The sequence below is a fragment of the Thamnophis elegans genome, chromosome 4, assembly GCF_009769535.1.
Source record: "Thamnophis elegans isolate rThaEle1 chromosome 4, rThaEle1.pri, whole genome shotgun sequence".
NCBI lineage: Eukaryota > Metazoa > Chordata > Lepidosauria > Squamata > Colubridae > Thamnophis > Thamnophis elegans.
In genome coordinates, this window is record NC_045544.1 from 86846345 (window position 1) to 86855970 (window position 9626).

Below are 9626 nucleotides of genomic sequence, written 5' to 3' on the forward strand. Positions count from 1 at the left end.
TGAGTCAGTTTTTAAGCATCCGAATGTAAATCACATGACCATGGGGATGCTGCAATGGTCATAAATATGAAAAATGGTCATGTCACTTTTTTCACTTCCATTGTAACTTTGAACGGTCATTAAATGAACTATTGTAAATCAAGGAGTACCTGTAGACCAGAGGTGGTATTCAGCAGGTTCTATCCAGTTCTGGAAAACCGGTAGTGGAAATTTTGTGTAGTTCGGAGAACCGGTAAATACCCCCTCTGACTGGCCCCGCCCCCATCTATTCTCTGCCTCCCAAGTCCCAGCTGATCTGGAGTGAATGAGGGATTTGCAGTAACCTTCCCCTGCCACACCCACCAAGCTATGCCATGTCCACCAAGTCACAGCCACAGAACTGGTAGTAAAATTTTTTGAATCCCACCACTGATGTAGACAGTTTGGAAGGCTCTTGCACATATATATCGGCTGAAATAAAGGCGTTATATGCAACTATGCAAACTATGCAGTTTAATGCAACTATAAATGTTGCTGATGTTGCTCAGGCCAAAAGGTGGGTAGGCTGGGGATGTTGCAGTCTCTGCTTTGGTGGGTTCCAGAGGTGGGTTCCTACCCATTTGGCCTGGTTCAGTCGAACTGGTACTGGAATGCCAGCCTGGGTCACAGAACTGGCCACGCCCCTGGCTGGCCACACCCCCAAACCAGTTCCCCGGTCACCACCGTTGCCGCCATCATCATTTTTTTTTTAGTTCTGCGCATGCACAGAACAATTTCCATTGAACCGCACATGCATGTATGCACGAGCAAACCGGCAGTAATGCTGGCTGAAACCCACCCCTGGTGACTTCAGATAATAGATCTGTGCAAACATTCAGTAGAGCAGTTTTTCAACCTTGACTTTAAGAAGTGTGGACTCCAACTCCCAGAATTCCTGGAACTCCTCACATCTTAAAGTTGCTAAGCTTGAGAAACACACTAATACATGACTTATTATAATTAGGAGCTAAGATACCAAAATCCCTCCCCTCCCCACTCCAGTGTTTTATAACTTATACAGTATCTGTATTTCTTTGTGCCTTGAGCAATCAGCTTCTGCAGATTTGTGCCAGATTCAATTCTAAGATATTCACATGCTTTCCTGTCTTGAGGGACCATCCTTTTTAGACTTCCTGTTCCTGGAGAAGTTTGTTTATATTCAACTAAAAAAAAAACAACACCTCAAGGTCGCAGGAGTGCTTGGTGTACAAGATGAGGTGCAGAGTAGCTTGCATTCTTATCCCAAAAGCGTGCAGGGAGTGATAATTGAAATATGGAATGGCTGAACTTTTTCAATGTACATTTTTTCAGGCAGGTCTGTGTTTTGTTTTTGCATACATATTTCTTCTCAAGAGCGATGTTTTGAAAACTGACTGAGCGGGTCACTTTCCATCAAGATGTTTTTTTTGGCTCAGTTGTTCCCTGTAAATTAAACACTTACCAAGGAGGATTGCATCCTTGCAAGTTCTTCCCTTTTCTTCTGTTTGTTTTTGTCATGTGCCCAGCATATCCCAACATGCTGTTCTGATGCAGACTTCCTTTAGCTGTCCAGATTTGTTGGATTGCAACTGCCATAACTCCAGTCAAATTTGGGAAATGTTGTTCAAAGTATTTCACTAGTATGAGGCACTAGTATGAGGCAGGACCTTCCAACAAATACTTATTTTGAATGGAATAGAAAGTTTTAAATACAATTATCTCAGTGACTAAGCAATTTAGTCCTTAGTGGAGTGAAGCCCAGTACTTCACCTCTTACATATATTCTTATTTTCATTTTATACATAATATTAAAATGTAGTAAATATTTAAACATATTGTTTAAAAAAACTATTTTGTGAGCCTCTTGAATTTGTTTCATAAGAACTACCTCAGAACAGGTGTGCATGAGATTTTAATTCAGTTTGTTTTTTATAAGAACTTACCCAAACTTTCCCCCCCAAAATTAAGAAAATATTAAAAAGGTTAAAAACCTGAATATAGGAGACCACAACAATGACAGATTCTTCTAGCATTCAAACAATGTTCAGACTAATTGTTTTTGAAGATACCATATCATTTTACATGTGGCTGAATTAATTTAAATATGGAGTGTAACACAAAACAGCATTCTTGTCCTCTGTTAATACAAAGTGCATGACAAGTTAATTTGTATCAGGAGGCATTATGCATTTTCAACAGATGTCATGGATTAGAATTGATATGTGATCCACTGATATGCATTTTCATCTCAAAGAAAGTCTTAAATATTTCTGCTAGCCTTCTTATGGGTGATTAGAAAGCACAAGTTCGGTTAGTTGCCTGTGAAAAGAATAGCTGGAATGTGGTAATGTGTCTCTTTTTCTTTCTCTGAAATGCAAAAGTTAAATTGGCTGTTGAAAAAGGTGCAGAATAGTCCAGCTGAGAGAGCTGGAGATGAAGGGAAAATAATATTCATTCCATCAAGAAGCAATCTGTTCCTTTCTCACATTAGAATGACTTTCCTAAACAATCTGCAAGAACACCCAGTTAATGGAAATAGAACAGGGGTGTCAAACTCAATTTCATTGAGGGCCACATCAGGAAAGTGTTTGACCTTGGGGGAGGGGTTGGCCAGCTTGATGTCACTCGTGTCAGGAGCCTGTGGTGGCCCGAGTACTCTGCCAGCAAAAATGGGGTCCCAATTCCGTTTTTGACTGGGATAGCCTCCTGCAACCCTCTGTCAGCAAAAACGGAGCTCAGGAGGGCGCTCCCGAGCTCAGTTTTCACTGACAGAGGGTTGCAGGAGGCCCTCCAAGCCGAAAACAGAGATTGGGAGCCCATTTTCACTGGCAGAGGCACCACAGGCTGGTCCTTCGCGGTTTCCAGGGCGGCACCATGGGCCAGATCTAAACACCCTGCGTCTTGAATTTGAACAAGCTGTATGCAGCATAGAATGAAGGGAGCTGCCCTTTGCTTTCCAGCATGCTACCTTTCCATTATAAAACTAGTTTTCTTTAACAGAAACAATCTGGGAGGCAGGGCATCTAGTGGGCACTAAGAGAAATGCCCAGAAGTAGATTGCCTCCTTCCAAATGCCTTGTTGGGAACCCTGAAAATAGAAGGGTGGGTTATATTCTTAAACCAACAGGAGTGTAACTGAAATACTGAAATATCTACTATGGTACTGGTAATTTCTGAGTGGCATTCTCCTGCTGTTCCAATTTTTTTTAAAATAAGTTTGCAAATTGGGAAATCTCAAAAAATCCGAAGGAGCAAAATGACAGTTTCTCTCTTCAATAACTTTTTCTAACTGTAAAGTGTTTTGGTTAAAATATTGTTTTCATAATATTGATTTATGGGATATTTTGCATTCTTACTTTGTTATATTGTGACCTTAACTGGTATTTTGCTGTATATTATATAATGAGATGTATATTTATTTTGTATAATTAAAAGATTAAAGACAAGCAAGGTTGTTATTTCTAAATGCTAGTGTAAGAAATACAAGAGCAAAGTTTTTCAGCATTTCAGTGATTTTTATACTACATATACAATATCTCCCAAGGTTTAACCAAAAATTGAACATTTCTTAATTCCTTTTAATGACTGCTAATAGTATTTAGTGATGATAAATATCTTCATTGAAATGAAAGACACACATTTACACTTGCATCATGTCAAATTGGTTCAATAAAACAATGTGGAGCCTGTTTGGGAAAAAAAGTATTTTGTGTTTTAAATGAATGATATTAGATTAATCTTATTGAATATGGAAATTGGAACATGATTTCATACTCCTTGTCCTCTAGATGGCAGTATGGGATTTTGACAACTCGGATTACTTTTACCAAGAATTGTACCCATTCAAAGTACTTCAATAAGCAATTTCCATTTTTTGTGCTTTTTCAATCTCCCATATTCGTTGAAGAACATAGAAAGATTGCACCGACAAGGTGCACCCAGACTGACTCTTGGAGAGACAACTGCTGGGCCTACAAGATTTTCTTCCCCAGGTTGCACATGGTAATTTCCTTACGGGATTTGCAGAAGATGGCCAGCAGCTGCCTTGTACAGAGCCAGACAGGACATATCTCATTAGAAGAGAGAGCAAGAATATGGCAAAGGTCAACTGGGTGGTTATGTGCAGGATTAGGCTGGTGTGGATGCAACTTTGCCTTTGTGATACACTGACGGGTCTAGCTGGGATTGGGCTCCATGCTGCAAAGGGTTGCAGCTCAGGGGCTTTTTGCAGCCCCAGAACTATGGCATGTCAAGAAGCCATTGAGCTGCAGCATGGTAAGCATCTCCAGAGTTGCGTGGTTCTGGAGCTGCTTGCCACCGTACAAGGCAAATGCAGGAGGATGGCCAGAAGAGCAGAGACTGGAAGGAACAGGCAGTTGGCATGAAATGAAGGAAAGACAGTACCTTACCTTCAAAGAATTGAGGTTTGGAGTTGAGAGGGCTAAGCCCAGAACGATTTAGATTGGGATATGACCTTGGTTAACGAAGGATGGGATTCAGTTAAGGATGGCAATAGGAATTCTGGGATGGCCAATATGGTCTAAGCAATATGGTCACAAGATGTCACAGTTTACAGTTGTATCACTGAGCAATGGAAATTCCAGTCCCAATAATGGTTGTAAATTCAGGATTACCTGTACAGTTTTCTGCCAGCTCAATGAATGGGGATCACTTCACCATAGCAATGGCCGGCTGGTGCTTAAAACATGGGGTGGGGGGAGACTGAATATTTTCAAATTGCCAAACCTCCAACTTGTCCTTCAACTACTTTGGAATCAGAATATTTAGACTTTTTTTGATTAAGGCTTAGTAATACATAAAAATATTATCAACTTCTTTAAATGGACAGAGGGCTCTAGTCATATCCTGCATACTTATTTTACAGAGAAAAGATCAGCTATCTATTCATAGCAGAGACTAGACATTTTTTCCCTTCCAGGTAAGTAGTTGTTTGCTTTACTACATCTATTAATAATACACTTTGAAAACCAGAAGCAGGAGGAAATGATGTTACTCTTAAAAAATGTATCATGATGGAAAGGAAGGGATAACTTTTTCCTGTTTAGATAGAGCTTTTATGGCTGCTAAATTCATGTGTAATTCTTGGAGAAAACACTCTGAAATGTGCTGTTTCTATTGTTGATCCTGCCTTGGTTGCCTCTGTTTCAGGTCTCCAGATTTTATTAATTTATGTTTCTTGGTAGCCCCAATCAACACAGCCAGTGGGAAGAGATGGTGTGCTGTAAATCTTCTGAAGGAATCCTAATCTCACTCCTAGATGTAGAAAGGAAGATTTAGGTCCCAGAAATCTAGAACTTTAAGTACTAAACTCTGATTCACAGATCATTTAGTGTGTTAAGTCATTCATTCCCTTCTGTATTCAGCTAGTGTCTTAAGGCAGCTTCTTAACAGCTGAGTAAAATTTACCCACTTTTTTAAAATGTTACCTAATTTGAGGATGCATGGTATTACTGTACAAATAAGAAAAAAAATCCACTATAGATAAATGAAAGTTGGACTCACTGAGAATAAGCTGCCATTTATAATAGAAAAAATAAATAAAACTGAAACATGTTACACTGTGGAAGCTACAGCGATGTGGCTTCTCTTAGTATATGTTACTTCTTTCCTATCAAGACTGTAGTGTTTCTAGAGATGCAAGAATCTTTAGATGCAGCCCTTGCAAATGATCCAGTTGCAAAACCTCATACATACCCCATAACTTATCCTCACAAAAGAAAAAGTGCAGAGAAAGAAAAACCAAGCATCCTGCCTTTTTGTAAAATGAAAATTTAGGGATTTTTATTCCAGCAAAACCAGAGTCACTACAATAGACAAAAAGAGAGTTTGAACATTGTCTTCAGCTGGTTCTATTAGGTGCCTGGGGGAATAGATCAGGTAGCAGAAATTAGAAGTGTTTGGCATTCTGATAAGCTATTTAAGCTTGATGGATCACAAGGTATGTAGCCTTGGAGAATGTCAGCTACAGTCTCTTGTTTATGTTTTCACCATATAACTACAAGGTGGGAGGAGCTGGATTAAAGGAGGCCATCATTGGTGATTTTGCTGAAGCTGACCTAATTTGTCTGAATAGACTGGAACGCTGCATTCCAAGACACATAATTATCATTCTGAATCTGTGGAGTGGCAGGTAGATGGCTCTAGGGTCAGTCCCAGCCATCTCTGGTTGAAGTAATCAGGCGACAGGAGATGCAAAAGTTTTGTTTCTTAGGGCTACTATCTGCCAGAAGAGGAAAATCCATGTTAAACTAAAACAGGGCAGATTAGTCAAGATTTTCAGACTAGATTAGCTCTAGGCTAGTAAAATGAAATAAAGATTGCCTTGTTCAATTCTTGAGATAAGATCACAAAATTTGAACTGAAATGTACCTCAGAAATTATCCAAACCAAACTCCTGTTCAGTGCAGGATTTACTAGGACATTTCTGACAGATCATCATCTAATCTCTGAAGATAGAGACAAAAAATATAAAAATTGAGAGTTGATAAAAGTTAGCAGTAACTACACCATCTACTCTATCGTTAACAAGCTGGCTAATCTACATGAAATAAAATACTTTGTCAAATCCAGTACTGAAATCAAGATACATTAAGTCCATAGCCTTCCCACGATCTATTAAAAAAAATTAGCCAGTCTGCAAATGACATAGAACTAATCTGACAAAATTTATTCCTAGCAAATTCACCCTGATGGCATGGAATGCTATTTCTGGTAATTTCCACATTGTTTTCAAGGCATTTATAAATCTTTCTATTATCTACTCTGTAATTTCCCTAGGGGTTAATGTCATGCTGACTAGTTTGCTGATTGATTATTGCTTTCCTCTTTTTTTTTACAGATAGAAACAATTGCACTCTTCTAGTTATCTACATTTCACTGATTCTTCAAGATTTCTCAAAGATAATCTGTAAGATTTCAGCCAGATCATCAGCTAGTTCTTCAGTACCGTGTTTTCCCAAAACTACGACATGTCCTGATAATAAGGTCATGCCATATTTTTCCTGTGGACAAAAATATATGCCATCCCCCAATAATAAGCCCCATCGACAACCCCGCCCCATCGACAACCCCGCCCCTTCAGCCAGGCAGAGCACCACTCACCAACCTAGTGATATCCCGAAGGCGCCAAGCCACAGGAGCCAGGGGTGAGGAGGGGCAAAGGCGCTCACATTGCTTGCCGCCTTTGGGATAGCCCTAGGTTGGTGAATGGCGCTGGGCCCAGCTGGAGCAGGGGGTTGCCGGGCGGCTGCTCACAAGTAGCCGCCCAACAATCCCCTTTTCCAGCCGAGCAGAATGCCACTCACTGACCCAGTAATATCCCAAAGGTGCTAAGTCGCATGGTACTCTGCCCGGGTGGAAAGGGAGGTTGTGCGAGTGCCTGTTCTGCCCCAGCTCATGTGCCTCCCAGCCTCACTATGCCCTGGCCCAGCTGTCTCTGCAGGGTTAGGGCGCCACTGCCGTGCTCCAAGTATAACCAGTTTCCAAACTCTGGAGATCCGCTGCCACGTTTTCCGGCAGCGGCTGTTCTGGGACTACACTCTATGGTTGTGGGCCAGCTGCTGGAAAACTCTCTGTTCATGGAAGACTTGGCAGCGGGTCTCCGGAGTTTAGAAGCCGGGTATGCTCAGCGGAGCCCTGGTCCTGCAGGGTGAACTGGGCCAGGGCATGGTGAGGCTGGGAGGTACACGAGCTGGGGGCAGAACAGGCGCTTGTGCAACCTCTCTTTCCAGCTGGGCAGAGCACCACGCGGCATAGTGCCTTTGGGATATTACTGGGTCAGTGAGTGGTGCTCTGCCTGGCTAGAAAGGGGGATTGCTGGGCAGCTGCTCGTGAGGATAGTCACCTCATGGCTGCTGTGTAGTGCTGCTGCGACAGCGCAACACAGCCGTTTGTCCCTGAGGCTGTGCCTGGATCTTCGGGCACCCACTCTCAAGAGAGCAGCCACCCGGCAACCCCAAACCAATAACTCCCCCCGATAGTAAGGCCCAAGCAACATTTGGGGGGGGGAAATAAGACCCTGTCTTATTTTCAGGAAAACACAGTAGTTTAGAATGTCTTTTATCTGGTCCCTAGAAATTTAAATTCATTCAAAATAAAGATAACCCAACGATATTACTAACAATCCCAAGCTTCAGTCCTGCCCCTCCTGCTATGAGAAACAGAAAAATTACAAAAAGAGCATGAACAAAATACAATCTGATCATATGAGTCCTGTGCTAGAGAAAAGGTCTCGACTTTTTATGAATGCTTGTCTGGATGTATTGTAGAAATTCAGTCTAATTGACTTATTTCCACAGTAACCCTCACCAGTTGATGATACTTACAGAATTTTACATCTGACTGCTAGAACAGATTGTCTCTACAACTCTATCAATGTTCATCAGAATAGCTAGCTTATTTTGCAAGTAGACAAAGCTTTCTACATCGTCTTCTGTCATTTTGAAGACTTGTCTCCAGAAATAAATTCAGTTAAAAATTGTTAGGCTTCATATCCTTGCAGTGCTGTTAATTAAATTAGCTCCTCCATCAACATTTTGAAATTAGATGAAACTATCTGAAAATGGGCAAGTGCAAACATTACTTTGTCAGCACGAGACACGCATGGCATTTTAATAGTATACTTAACTATAATGAAGCAGTAATTTATCCTAATTGGTAAGACGCTGATTATACAGGAAATGTGATTCACTTATTGGTACAGATGGCAATGAGAGAGAAAAGGAATGGAAGAAAAAAAAATCAGACTGATAAGTAGGTATAGCATCATCGTCCCAGTGTACATGTGCTACCAAGAACCTGTACTAACTAAAATCCAATTTTTGGAAATTAATCTATTAAAATAGTTTATTAATTTAATAAGAGATTAGTTTTTAGCTATTTAAAACTCAAAATCTATAACTCTACGCAACGTCTTTGAACTAAATCCCATTAAAATCCACAGTTTCAAAGTTTACAACAAATTGGGCTGCAAGAGATTTAAATAATATTGAAAAACAGTCAGGACTTAGTTTAGCTCATCTTTTTCCAGTCAATTCCCTTCCAGAGACTAGAGATTCGTGGATCATGGACATTCAACTGAAGTTGTGGATGGATTTCCAAAGCAGAATGTTGATACAATATTGCTCAAGTTAAGCCTTTTTCAAGTATAACTTTTCTACAGTTAGTTACTATTTTTATGGCTAATGTGGAAAGTCATGGAACAGGTATTCTACATACTAGTCACCAGTATTAGAATAGAACCTTGACACCTATTGGGGAAAAAAATACTAAATAAAATTCAAGGGTGGTGAATCAATAAGATCACATTCACTGAAAGGGCATCTTCAAAATGTGCTTTGAAGAACATACAGTATTAGGGTCTGAAAAACATTCTACAGTCATATTGGTCAGAGCCTTAAAATATTATCCAAACCGGCTGTGGGGAAGCCATGCAAACAGAGTTGTGTGTTTTTCTTAATGTACCGAGGAAATGCCTTGTAAATAGAGTTCTTCCACTATTCAAACAGACACAGCACTGAAATCTTTTCTTCTTCTTCTTCTAAAATAGAATATGTGGAGTTACAGAATTAGATGTTCAGTTTGTTCATAGAAAAGTGTCTGGAAGGAAT